Genomic DNA, 15434 nt, shown 5'->3' on the forward strand with positions numbered 1-15434 from the left:
TTTAGGAAATTAATTTCTCTCAGTCTGTAATGTTTGGGGATGCTGTGTGAGTGGTCTTTTTGAGAAGAAGATGGAGTGAACATTGATCTTTAAGATACCCATATTGTAGGAGACAGGAAATACAGAGATCGGCAAATCATTCCAAAGACGAGTTGTCGTGCTGAACGAGTCGTAGAAATGACCCGTTCGCATGTGACAAATTTTGGGCACATTTGGCTTGTTTAAATAATAAATAACGTAAATAAAAAAGACGAAGAATTGTTCTGAGCATCTTGCCGTGAAATACCGATGGAACAACGATATCATTGCCTCAAGATGCCTAGACTTTAGATTGAAATCCATTTGGAATCAATAATACCGCTTGTTTTGCTCGTGTCAAGGGTTTTTCAGGCATTCGAATAAAGATAATCTGAATCTTGGATAATCTGAAAAAACACGCCTCTTTAAAATATAAAGAATTTGTACAGTATTATCACAAACAAATTGAAAAAAAACTTCTGTAAAAAAAAACTAATCCTTTAATTCAAAATGGCTTTACCACCTCCCCAATTTAATGTGTATGGCTTCAATTGAACAGGGCGGACCCTTCTCACGGATGATTGACAAGACGACAGACAGGGGGCCTAATACCCGCTAGACAGCTCCACTCACTCCACTCTCCACTGTTGTAGCTGTATCCCCGTGTAGGTACACTCCATACCAGCTTATTTACATGGCTGTCTAAAACCACTAGTGACGTATCTATCTGAATACAATGGACGTGTATGTACATAGGTTTTAGCCCTTCCCACTGAAAAAAATGACAATAGATGGTTTTTTTTGGCGTAAGCAAATAACATGTTATCGGATATCTCTGATGGATAAGTTATCTTGGTTGACTGATTACCTGCATACAGTGCATTTGTGTAAAGGCGGATACTTGCTGAAAATATAATGGTACGTATAAATTTGCGAATAGAAGCCCGAACCGAGCCACGAATTACGGGAAAGGAACGAAGCCACTGCAAGCGGAGTTTTGCGCCATTTACGGTTTCGTAGTTTCTTTCCAATAAGTTGAGATTTAGTTCGGCAGTTAGGCTCGCGTATGTAAAGACGTAGCATAATAAAATGTGCTCATACACAACCATACTTTCGAAAGAACAATTATTTTAGACCTGATCACAAGCTTAAAAAATGATTACGAACGTCAGCTTTGATTTTACAGTTTTTTCCTATATTGTTCTTAGCTGGGGTTTAAATGACTTTACTAATAATAATTAATTAATTAATTTATTGAACAATTTGTATAGCGCCGCTTTTGTGAGATATCACCTCAGGGGCGCTTTACAGTTGGTGCAGGTATTACAAAAAATATAAATACTACAAAAACAATGTGAAGTTAAGTTAGGTAAAGTGAAAAACAGGAACAGTTGACACGAAGATAGAAGATGGAGACTCTGCAGCAAGAATCCTAGGTGGTGAAGATCAACTGGACCAGCTGCTGCAGCGAGAGAGTCCACCGTGTCATAATAGGCAGCGGCTTAGCTATTTTAGAGAGACAGAGCGCGTGCTAAATGGATTAGAACAAAAATGTACTAAATCAGTGGCGACGTCTGTTTCCTATCAATCTACATGTCTATTCAGTGAAACTAACCATCGTCATATCGTTTCATCACAGAAAGGTTGGAAAAGATCCATTTATTTTAATGAAAACATTGACACTTAGGTACTAAGCGGAAAACACGCCAGAGAATTTTATTCCTTCTATAAATCTGGGTTCGTATTTCGTACTAACAATAATTTTACCAACGCAATTCATTATCCCAAATGTATATAGATATGAAGAGGCACACGACATAATGTGAAATTAATAGGTAGGAACACAAAAATATTCGTTATTTTTTAATAATAGTGTATAAATCTTTTGTAACGTGTGTTTTCTGTTTTAGTTTAATAATTGCGTAAATAAATAGGTAGTTTCGTAGATTTATTTTCATTTATTTTTGGGTATAGGAAACTTAATAATAAATATAATATGAAAAAAATTAATGAATCTAGGAATCAACAAACATTAAAATGGATGACTTTGTTTTGAAGATAAAATGGGAGAAGTTTAAGAAAAAATAATAATATTATCAAATTTATAGAAAATATCTTTCACACATCCTGCCATCTATGAATCGATAGAAAAGGTATTGTATTTTCGTTTGCTTAATTTTCCAAACGTTATTACTTTATTGAGCACACTCAGGGAACAAAAGAGAAACGTTATGAAAAAAAATCCAAAAATTAATAAAGATGGCGTTATTTAAATGTACTACTTTGATATAAATTAGTCTATACTTAATGGGTAAATATTTCTTCTAACTTCTACATAGGTATTTATTAATAACAAAAAAATACCAATATTATTGGTTGTAATTACATTATTTGAAATAAAATATTTTGGTGAAAATCGTCGCTGACTGCCATCTATGAACGCGCGAATAAAACAGTGGCTACGGCGTGGTTACAGCTTTAGAGGAAAACTGCAGCAATACCGACATCTACCATTTATCATGAACACTAACCAACGAAGGTTCTATTTCGTTATTGTTCAGTATTTAGTTTGAAAAGCTTCTGAAAGAGGCACCATTGGAACATGCAGAAAGCTGAACTTCGAGAAATTGACGCACCATCGAAAGTATTTATCGTAACGCATAAATGTTACATGAAAAACATAAAACTATATTTTGATACAAAAACTAAGAATTTTGATAAAACTTCCTCTGCAAAAAATATATATATGTCGTAAAATTGATCGTTGGTAAAATCTATGGCCTAGCGCACACATGTGCAGGGAATTTTTTGTACTAAGAATCTCTTAAGATTGCAGGCCTTTAATTAATGAATTGATAGCTTTCCTATTTTTAAATTTTTTTTATTAAATTGTTTTGTACATATTATAATCAAATGCGTTGTACACATGGTCGGAGCCAGATTGCCTATGCGCCAAGGCGCTGATAATACCTGACACCTAACAGCACCTTAGTGTATTTTTCATAAAAAACAGCGATACACAAAAATACGAATCATCCGAATATCTACAGGCGTCAAAATATATTTGCGACAGGCGCCGCACAGTGGGCTGAAAATCGCCTTTTCAAGGGTATTTTTTGGCTAGAAATGGATTCTGCTGATCATTACTATGCTATAAAATTTCGTATGAAGCAATTACGTGTACAAATGAAGGAGTTATCATTTTTTTAAGAAAAATTTGTATGGCACTGACATTAAAAATGAGGCTATCTCTGTAATCATAAGGTTGGCCATTATATCCTTACACACAGATACACTACTATTTATTTGTATTTTTTTGACATACTTCGTATTGTGGCGCAACTTGAGATTTTTTTTATGTTGATGATTCATTTTAAGGCTTAAATGCTTTACATATGCTTTGTCTAGTTTACAATATTTTATCGACACTATAAACCAATATTTTGCACGTGAGTTCTTTCAATATTAGGTGTAATGAATTCATTTCCATTTTTATGAGTTATAGTTGGTATTCGTAATAATCACATCGTTGTTTCACGAAAAAGTATCCTTTTACTGCCAATCATATATATTTTAATAAAATAATGTATAATTCAAATATATTAAAATAGTGTTAGCACCATCGAGCAGGAACCTAGAAAGGAATAATGCTAAATCGTGCCGTTATAAAATGATTAATTTTCCTGAATAAAGTAAGTTATTGAACGTGCAAATATGGAAATCTGTGTCAATATCATTCCGTATTCAATATATTTATTGTAAATCATCAAATGTTGCAATATTATATATTTATTTACAAGATAAGAAGTGAATATTTTATGAATAATATTATACATTTATTAATTTATTGGATTAGCAACACCTTTGCCATAGGCAACCCGAAGTGGTTCGCTACGCTTGGTGATTTAGTAGGGGTGCCCCGGTTCATCGGGTGAGGTGTGTTCAGGATGCGCCTGCCCAGCATCTGCTTGGCGTGCCAGATCGGGAGATGCTAGTTTGGGGAGACCATTTGACCTCTCCAACTGATCTCTCTTGATCCATCACCTTGCGCCTAAGATAATTCGTCCGTAACTCCTGGACACACTGATCCCTATATTCCTACCCATCCCTCGTAAATAAAAAAAATGTTTAAAAAAAAATCATACCTTATAGTGTTTAAACACTTTCGGTGTCTCGACTAGTTATTTTTTTGCAGTAGCAAAGGAGGTCCTGAAGAAAATATTTTTCTTCAGGGCCTATGTCAATTTTGGGGATACTGTGTGGAGGGTCTTGACCCACTGAACCCCATGAACCCGGGCACCCTTGCTATGCCACCAAACCTAACGATCTATGGCAGAAGTGTTAGCTATCCAATAAATGACTCCCGGAGCGACGGTATGCATACTTACCTCCCAACAGATGGATGACATCGTAGATTTTCCACAAGACTTCAAAAAATTTTATGTATTTATACCCTCATTTGGGCTTTCACAAAAACTTTATTTTTATTAATTTTATTGATTTTACTCCCACAGGGCTTTTAAATAATGGTATTATTTTAACACGATAAATAATTTAGAACATACAAGAAATAATAAAAATAAAATACAATAAACAAAAAATACAAACATACATGAAATACAGAAAACTATTTTTTTTTAAGTTTCACATACAAAACAGTACAACAATAGAAAAAGGGAGGTTAAGTAGAACAGACAAGAAGAAACAAAAAAATAAAACATACAGGTATATACACATAAGCACAAAGCCAATGAAGAAATTTACAAGAAGGTAGGTATTTACCCACTAAAACATTGTTCAAAATAGATTATGCTCGATTACAAATGCAGGGGATAGGAATGGAGAAAGAAATAAACAAGACAAAATAAAACACGACAAGAATTACTATTTTCATTTTGATTTGTTTTTAAAAACTATTCTTTTAAAGCCTTACTTAGAATTTTTTGTATATGCTGGCTGTTTTTATACATATCTGGAAGAGAGTTAAAGAGTGTGTAGGCAATTATTTAAAATATTTTATCCCATATTTTATAATGTGTGTTAGAAGAATGCGTATTTTATTTTTATTCCAAGTATTGTGGTGGTGGATGTCTTAATTGTAACGTAGGTTGATGTTAGTGTAAATTGATTGTTGGGTAATTTGTGGGATGGTGCTCATGATTTCATGTTTGGGAAGGACTGTGATTGAAAGGATACCAGAAATTGAGTAGATGTCTTTGACATGTGTGTCCCATGGAAGACGAAGAACATTTCTGAGAGCTCGGTTTTGCACCATCTGCAAGTCAGTTTCTTTGAAGCAGAGATAGGATAGCTGTGAATGTACCATGGCACAATACACCGAAGTTAGTAAATGAATGGGTAGTAATCCTTGAAGCCTAGAAGCAAGCCATAAAAATAGTAGTCAATTCGACGTACTGACTGAGGTTCTCTCTTCTCGTTTCATCAAAAAGTCTGTGCAATGAATATAATAGGGTTATTTAATATAAATATTACTTACGTAGAATGTGCACTGATGTGCTCATAAATATGAGGTTATTCATGTTATAAAATATCTCCTAAGCAAAAGAACTTCTAGAGTTTGTGATTCTACCTCCCCTCCCGCCGATGCCGAAATAACATTACTATTCGAAATCGTGTTTTCGATGCACATATTTAATTTAAAAATACCTGTTCCACTCCTCATTTAAATATGAAGCTTCCTGACTTACGGCAACAGAGCATTGACATAAAACAACATTAGAGGCTGTTTTCCTGTAAAATACATATCATCTCATTTTAAAAAGACTGATTTGAGGAAAAACGATTTATTGAAATTCGTTGAAATTATATGTGCGTGAATTAACCGTATCTAACTACCAATATTACCCGCCTAGATTTAAACATGAATAAAATTACATATGCGCGAATTTCCCGTACCCACCTACCAATATTACCCTGCCAAATTTACACATGGAAGAAATTAGATATGCGTGAATATCCTGTACCTACCTACCAATATTACCCTTCCAGATTTACACATGGACGAAATTACACACCTACTTAAATTACACCTATTGCAAATCTTTTTAAAATTGTGTATATATATTTTTCTTTTATTTTAAAAGAAAGACAAACATTCCCAGGTACGAACAACCCGACAATATTTGAAAATCTCCTACTACCACCACGTCCACCACGGTAAGCGAAAAATGTTGCTTGTGTTTTTATGGAAGTCTTAAACCAGCCGAGGAATTGAACACACTAAGCTTGGGTGGGACTAAGATAGGACTAGGATACATACATTTCATATGGGAAAAAATTAAGGAAAGAATAAAGTTCGAAGTAAGAGATATTTAATAATAATACTTAATGCCTTTGTTTTCGAATCTTTGTTATCGGGCAAGTCGTTGACGATGTGTGGGCACATTCAAAGGTTGTTTGTTAATAGAGAGAGATATCGTGTCAAATCTCAAATGATTACTTACCTTTCAGGTCTCCTCTAGTGCAATATATATCAATTCGTTTAACATATTGAAATCATTGATACGCATTTAAACGCAGATTTGTGAAAGCACTGCAATGCAGTTTTGAGATCAGTTGATACATGGCCAATAAATATTCAATAATGTGGACTCCGCAGGGACACTGTGCTTGTCTGGCGCACCAAGTGGAGGGACCAACCTACAGTCATGTGGCAATTTATATATATATTTCATTTATATATGTGGCTTCCAATACCCTTTACAAAACATATCTAGGTACACGGATGTATTGGAGACTGTTCCGTTTATTAGATTTTGAAGTCAAATTCTCAATCAAAAGTTGATAAGTTAAAGATATATGCGTGTGCAAATTAATTCCATAAAGTTAAGCAGATATATTTATTTTATTTATTTATTGGACAATTTGTATGGCGCCGCTTTTGAGAGATATCACCTCAGGGGCGCTTTACAGTTGATGCAGGTATTACAAAAAATATAAATATTACAAAAATTAAAGTGAAGCTAAGTTAGTAAAATGAAGTACCTACAGGAACAGGTGACACGAAGATAGAAGATGGAGACTCTGCAGCGAAAGAGTCCACCGCGTCCACCAACAGTGCCAGCACGAGGTTCGTCATCCGTCCAGGTATGTGTCTGCTGCTAATAAAGCGCTGACACAATATCCTCTCACAGATACCAGATACCTTGGCAGCACCGCTGTGAGTCACAAATATCCACAATCAAGGACGTATATAATAGTGGGAGAGTTTAGGGAGTTTAAACAACCCCCCTCTCTCTACCGGCCTCAGAATTGTTTAAGAAAAAAGAGAGTAGTACTCCTGGAAAAAAAAACAATAATAATAAAAAAAAACAATAATAATAATTATAAGTGTTAGGAGTTCTACCGAGCTGAACCCTCTGATATGAAAATATCTGATCGGTGAATTATTTTCCCATTTGATCTCTGGTGAGTTGACGTTTTGTTTTTGCATTGTTTTGTATTTAATTTGCTTATATAATGCACTTGCATAATGTAGATTGACTAGATGATCATTTGTGGAAAAGTGTGTGGAAGGGTTTAGTTTTTCCTATGGGGAAGATTTAACCCGGACATAAAGTCGGAAAATAATAATGTTTATTTCAGCTGGACAGAACGGTGTGTGCAATGCTCTGCCTGCCATAAAAGTTTACATTTAAGTTAATACATAAAAAATCAATATATACAAATAAATAAATAAAAAATGAATAAATTGATGAACACATTAGGACTTTATGGAGGCTTGAGTGAAATTCTCCATCTCTGGTGTAGAGGCGCTCCCTGCCACTGAGCAACGGCCTGGACAAGAGTGTTGTCCGATCTCTGGTAGCGCTGACTCGTCCCAGCTATTCTGTGGCGCATCAAAGCAGCGAACCCACGCACCCTTCCTTCGGTGAACATCTGTGAGGCGCTGCATCGCCAGGGGAGGCCAAATAGAGCTCTGTATGCGTGGTTGTACTGTACTTGGAGTGTGTTCATGACGCCTTGTGTGTATGTCGTCCATAGCTCGCTAGTGTATTTAAGCTCATGCAGTATGGAATAATAATCATCTATTTTTCTTTTAAATTTTGAATGGAAAACAGGGGGAATAATGAGTATTGCTAATTAATTAAGAATCTATTCGTAATCCGGTTAAAATAGAAATGCAGGCCCTTGACGAATGAATTGATAGGTTTCCTAATAAATGAATGTGTCATCACGATGTCCGAACACGTGTTCATAAAAAAAATGGTAATATTTTCGCAATTCGTCATTGTATATTATCAAGGCAAATGCAGATGCATGAAAACGTGTTCCGATTTAATAGGAATTTATTAAAATTTTTTGAGGAAACGGCCAGCAATCTCGTTTTTAACCGGATTACCATTAATTTGAAGAGATTTTTAATTCATTAGTGATTCTCATTTTTCTCCGTGCACCATCTTTTTTATCAATGTGATGTACATAATAATAACCAGTCCTAAAAAAAATTTAATAATTTTTTCAATCCCCTCTTCTTCCTTGCCCCCCTCACCTAGGTCGAACCACCTATCCTTAGGGTCAAACTCCCCATGTGATTGCTATAACTACGCCACTGTCCACAAATATAGAATACTTTTTTATCCAAATGTACAAAGATATTGACCAAATGTACATATACATATACCTACATGGATTTTTGTGTATGTATGAGGATTTTTGTGGATATATGACAATTTTTGTGGATCTATGAAAATTTTTGTAGATGTATGAGAATTTTTGTGGATATATGATGATTTTTGTGGATGTATGAGGATTTTTATGGATATATGAGGATTTTTATGGATATATGACGATTTTTATGGATATATGACGATTTTTATGGATATATGAGGATTTTTATGGATATATGAGGATTTTTATGGATATATGAGGATTTTTATGGATATATGAGGATTTTTGTGGATGTATGATGACTTTTGTGGATGTATAAGAATTTTCGTTGATGTATTATGAATTTTGTGGATAAATGAGTATTTTTGTGTATGTGTTATAATTTTCGAATAGTAACAATTTTTGTAGATATATTTTAATTTAATTTTATTCACTTCACAGTCCGATACCTTATGTTACGTATAAACAGGACACAAAAACCTCGAGCCGAACCACGAATTATGGGAAAGGTTTCGCACGGTTGATTCGTTCTTCCTTGACAATAACAATATCTTTGTCCGTATGGATAATATGTCTGTCGATATCAACAAAATCTTCGTTCATATCCAAATATCTTTTTGAATTTCATTTTAACAAAAATTTTTCACCGGACAAAACTACTATATCTTAAATAGTATATCTTCCCGATTCATTTGAGGTTTCCGGAAATGTGAACACTACTGTAAACGCTTGCACATTGCAAGTATCGAATAATATGTTGTTGGAACAGTTTGCCTTCACTTAGGTCGGTTTTTCTATATATGCAACGTATCATGAGCCTACCATAACCAGTGAAGGCATTCCCTATCTAAGGAATTATATTTGATCGGTTAAGTAAAATAATTAAGAGAATCGGTAGATAATTTGCGATAGGGATCTTACAGTGTCCCGTGGTTAAATAATAATAATAATACGTGGACGATTTGTACAGCGCCGTTTTTGCGTAAAACTACCCCTTATGTGTTATTAAAACATATCATAATATCCTTCAATCCTTTAATCCTCCATCTTATTACTAATTATATACTATATAGACAAAAATATTACAACTTTTGGCTAACAGATTGTATCACCGATTTGTCGATCACTAATACAAAACTATATGTACAATACATTTGACGAATGAACGTGATGCTGCTTTAGAATATATATATTTTATGTACAAGCAAATAGTATAAAGGACCATACCCGCCAGGTCGCTTGAGATTAACACTATTTATTGTTTATTATATACAATTCCGCACGCAGGGGACATAGTTGGAAACACATAGTTGGAAACACATGACAGGAAGGAAAAATTTTAAAATCCGAGAGAACTGGAATCGCAGTTTACGAAAACGATGTTAATTTTAAGGCGAAGGATAATTTATTTTCCTTAAGTAGAACCAGAATTACTAACTGATTACTTACCCTTTACTATATATAAGATAACTTAAACCATTTCAATTTCAAATATGATTTAAGATTTTCACGGCCAAAAGTATTTTTGTTATTTGTTTTTAAGATAATAAGACATCTGCCCTGATGATGGACACTGCAATGCTGTCCGAAACGTTGGCTAAAGAAGGAGTTAGCGCAACACGGCATAATACCCCAAAAACAAATAACAAAAACATTTCAATTTCATTTCTGCATAGGGTTATCACCAGGGCACTAGATATCTACTGATTGAGCCATTCTTAGTTTGCAAACGGAAAATATTTCTAGAAAAACCTACGATACGGTTCACAGTTCGAGAGTGCTTCTCCATACCAACAGGGTAATTGTTTGGTTTCGGTTGCCTCCTTATTGTGCCTTTTTAAAATATCTGCTCAGAAGATTCTCATTTCTAAGCACAAATTGCCTCCTGTTATATATTATATTGTAGTTTTAATGTTCTTGTTTAGTCCTGTCCTGCTGTTATTATTTTTTCATTACTTTGTATAAACAGTATATTTAGTGTTCTAATATTAGATCTGTGTTGGGTAAGACATTGTAGGAATAATTTTAAGAACATGACCACTAATAATAAATTACCCTTTTTCAGTTTGTTATAGTAAAGCGCACTTGAAGTGAAATGACACTAAACTGCGCTATATAAATGCGTTGTTATTATTATTATTATAAGAAGACGTGAATAGGTAAATATTTAAAATCGGCTGTAAGGTAAAAGTGCTGAGATTGCTGAAGTTTATGAGAGGTAGGTACTAAATTCACCAGTACTCAAATATGTTCTTGACACGTTTTTTAATTAATCTGAAATTTACGTGGCACATTTTGAGAGCCAGTAAAAATTCGAATACATACACAACACAGCGGCTCGAACCAAGCACTGTGCAGTGAGCCCTGAGCTCTGAGCAGTCGACACAGTGTTTGATAGAAAGGAAGGCAGAGGATGATTGATGCCCCAGCCGACACCAAAGCAGAACTCAGGTAATGTCTCAATCCACTGCTGCAAGGTACAGGTACGTGGTATAAGGTAGTTCCCTCGCCGCGTCCAGTGTCCAATGTCCACCAGTCTGCGAATAACATTAAAGGACCGCCACTGCAAAACAAAGCCTGACGTTTTATTGTTCCTTGTAGAGTCATAACTCCGGAATTCGCGTTTTGATCTATGAGCGCAACTTCGGCTTGTACATGATCTGGTTTGGTGAAGTTTAAAATTGCGATGGAGAGCGAAAAAGGCAAAGCATTCGATTCTGTCGAGAAATGCAGGTTTAATTATTATATCGAAATATGTAAAACTCTAAATGCTAAAAGGGGATATAGAATTTTACACCTTCATTGATATATATGTACAATACTTGATCGATGATAACAATGTAAGCGCCAACATGAATCACAAGCCTGGAGATTTATAAAAATCAAAATTGTAGAAATATGAAACACTACATATCTAAAGTGTCTGGTTTGACGCATGTTTTTGCATTAAATCTTTTCTTCTCTTTTTTACTTTTAAAGCTTGTTTTACATTATCAAAGAGTTTATGAACGAATTTGTTGGTCGTTGATTTCAAAGGTTGTCTATTTACACGACTAGTCCTTCGGCAGAATCGTAAGGATGAAATTAGCAGTAAAAAAATCGTTGGTTGCCGCTTGTTTTAATTCATGCAAAAAAAAGTTCACACAAATACTATAATTTTTTCCAATCATCTTCTAAAAACCTTAATTTGCTACATTATATAATAAAATCATATCCGAAACAGATTCGCAAGTAGATGATTTTGCACTTGAAAGTATTTTTTATAGGTGTGTTTCTTTATTTTTTTACAGGCTTAAAAAAATGCTGTTATACTCGCAGTATTTAATTAAAATATTTATATTATTTCTAAGCCATCAAATTTTCAAATCCAGAAATACAATATGATTTTGAATGATTTTGCATTTCATCGCCTGAAGCGATGAGAAAGAAAATGTTCGAAGAGATTGCGAAAATTTACTTGCAAATTGTATTCAAGGGTTATAAAAGGCCAATGTAGTCGGATTGTATATAGTCGAAGTTAATTCGTTTAATCTTGGTATTATAACCTTGACTGAAGAAAGCTGATATGTATATGTATATTTCTACTGCGTTTGGCCGACAACAGCTGATGAGCGATAAGCTAACGCAAGTTTAAAAACCTCAAATAAAATACTTATAGATATTTCATTGAAAGCGCACTTAAAGAATCCCCTTCTAATCGTTCTTTTAATTACCCCCCACTTACCGATTAAGTAGGTACGTTTCACAGATAAATCAATGAAGAATTTCCTGTATGCAGTCGAGATGAAGTCATTAATCTTAATCCTATTACGAAACTAAAAATAAAGTTTAATAGTATTTCTAAGTCCCTCCGCTCGGCTCGGAATGCTGTCATCGGGTAGAATATTGATAAGTTTGAATGATAATTAATTAACTGAGATTTCAAAGAGATGCTGCGTTAGCAGTGTGAATGGATAAAGGTATTCTTGCACTAGCTCTCAATGCTTCACGTGAAATAAAGGAAGCGACGCTTGTCTCAGGAACTCGTATGCCGCGAAGGTAGGTATTAGTAATTTTCTCAGATTATGAACGCATTATGGGGCTTCTGATGAACTCTACATATCGTATTTAATACAACACATCTTCATATCTAGATACATTTTAGTACAAGTATTTAGTGTAAATAAGATCGTGAACATGATTTGAAAAAGAACCATAGTGATTTATTTTTGGGTTATTATGCCACGCTACGCTACCTCCTTAGTCTGTAATATAATAATATATTTTGTACTAATCTTTTTCTCTTTCTGATTAACACTTTCCTTTCTTCTGATTCTGAATTTATTTTTCGTTGTTTTTTTATATAAAAATGTTATGTCTATTATTAACTCTTTCCGGGCGAATCCCGCGCACTGCGCGGCAACTATATTTGGTCAGAATGATCAAACCCCGCGCACTGCGCGGGACAGTGTCCAGCCTGTTTGAATAAATTTTATGAGAAATCGGGAGTACATTATCCCTTTATTATGATTATACCAGGTGTACGAAATCCTCGGAAATGCAAATTACCCAAATTTAATTACCCATTTATTTGAAATTACACGGTGAACAAAAATATGTTTTATTTTTATTTTTTTTATAGTGAATACCTCACAAGAGTCCCAACTGCTCCCGTCTGGAGCCAGTGAGACTATGGCATCCCCAATTGGGGGATGTTGTGAGGCTGAAGGTAAGTGGGGAAGGGAAAGAGGAAGGTGGGGAAGTACCTGGCTATTCAGATCTAGTCACTAAACACGGCTAAAGCCATTTGGAGCAACGTTTCAATTCTGAATGGTGGTCTTACACCAGGGCGATACTGGTAGTATCTTCCACTCTGGAACGTGCCGCAAATATACTGTATATTATTTTAATGAATTAATTGTGAAATAACACAAATCAATCAAAATAAAATTTATTTGCGCACGCCGGGTTCGAACCCGCGACCTTCGGAATGGCAGTCCAATGCGTTACCACTGGACTATGCCGGCCGTCAAAATATGTTATAGCAAATGCGTAAGTTACGTTTATTAATTTATGTTTTTCTTTTACAAGATACTAAATTTCAAAATATTAACAATATATTTATAATGTATTATTCCCAGTGGGATTACAAAACTCATTTCGGGAAAGACAACATTAGACAAGAAAACATAAATAAAAGAAGCAGAAGTTATTTTGGAGTTCTAAAGAAAGAATATGTCGCTCATTAATAAAACTGCTGAGGAAATAGCTTTTAAGAGCTTTTGCCAATGTTGTTTTGTTCGTTGCTGGAAGTTTTAGGTTACTAAGTTTTAAGTTTTAGATTGTGGAAAAATATTACGACCAAACTAACGACAAATGTAGAATGTTTATAGTCCCCAAAGGATTAAAATAATAATGTTATATGTATACTTAATATATTATGTATGTATGTACACAGAAAAATAGTAGAGTATTGCTATTTCATTAAGAATTTCTTCAAATATTTGGTAATCCTGTTAAAAAACGGGATTGCAGGTCGTTTCCTGATACACTTTTAGTAAAGCACTTTTTTTAGTAAATTTGCATTTGATTTGATAATATATAATGACAAAATATTAGTTTTTTTTACTGAAACAATATTATTATTTTCATTATTTAAAGGCCTGCAATCCCGTTTTTTAACGGATTACGAATAATTTAAAGAGATTATGAAGAAATTAGCAAAAATTATTTTTCTCCAGTTTGCAGCTCACGCGTGGAAGCTTTCAGAAGGTTGACATTGCGGTGAAAACGTAAAAAAATTAGGTTTGTTTTAAAAAATATTTATGATCTATCAATCCTCTGTAGAAAAGCTTAAAATTTGAGAGTTAATGTTGTCCAAACTACTCATGATAATGTTGTGCTTTAAAGAAATGTAAAAAGTCAAGTGTTTTCATTACCAAATACTAAGTGTAATTTTTGGCTGCAGGATTAAACACAACCTTCAGATTGCATTGTAGAAGTACTGAACCTGTAAACTATCGGTTAATTTTAATCTCGCCTAACCACTATAATGCTAATCTCCAACCTGCGTACAAAACGCCGCTAATATAAAAGCCGCGTCCGTATTCCATATCCATTAGGCAACAGACGCCCTCGCAGCCTCAGTCATTAGTCATCTTGTCATCTTATTGTGAGAGGCGCGAATACCTGGACCAAGCCGCTGCAAGCCGCATTGTCTCAGCGGCTCAAGCAAGTGATGCTGTTTTATGTAGATACAAGGTGTGCCTGTCCTTTGACGACCTTACTCAATATCTACAGGCTTTTAATCTACAGGAAAAACAGAACAAACCTGTGTCACTCTTGAGTATACGAACATGGCCAAGCGGCTCCAACGACAGACACAGGCTTGCACACCTTTGACGACATTACTCAATATCGCGATACTCCTCATTCTTCAGAAAACAAGAACAAACATAGACACACTTGAAAAAATGTAGTGTCATGTAAATTTACTTAGAAGCACGAGCATTGCCGTATTATTTAGATACAATGTGTGCTTATCGTTTGACGACCTGACTCAATATCCACAGGCTTCTCAATCTACAGGAAAAATAGAACAAACCTGTATCACTCTTGAATGTACAGATATAGCAGCTCCAACGACAGACATAGGCTTGCACACCAGAATCCTCCAGGCCCACGCAATGCGCATTGTCTCAGTGGCTCAAGTATTGCTGTAATACATAGATATAAGATGTGTCTGTTCTTTGACGACCTTAATACCTACAAGATTTTTAATATACAGGGAAAAAACAGAACAAATC

The sequence above is a fragment of the Hesperophylax consimilis genome, chromosome 14, assembly GCF_061612785.1.
Source record: "Hesperophylax consimilis isolate HC1 chromosome 14, BYU_Hcon_1.0, whole genome shotgun sequence".
NCBI classification, from domain to species: Eukaryota; Metazoa; Arthropoda; class Insecta; order Trichoptera; family Limnephilidae; genus Hesperophylax; species Hesperophylax consimilis.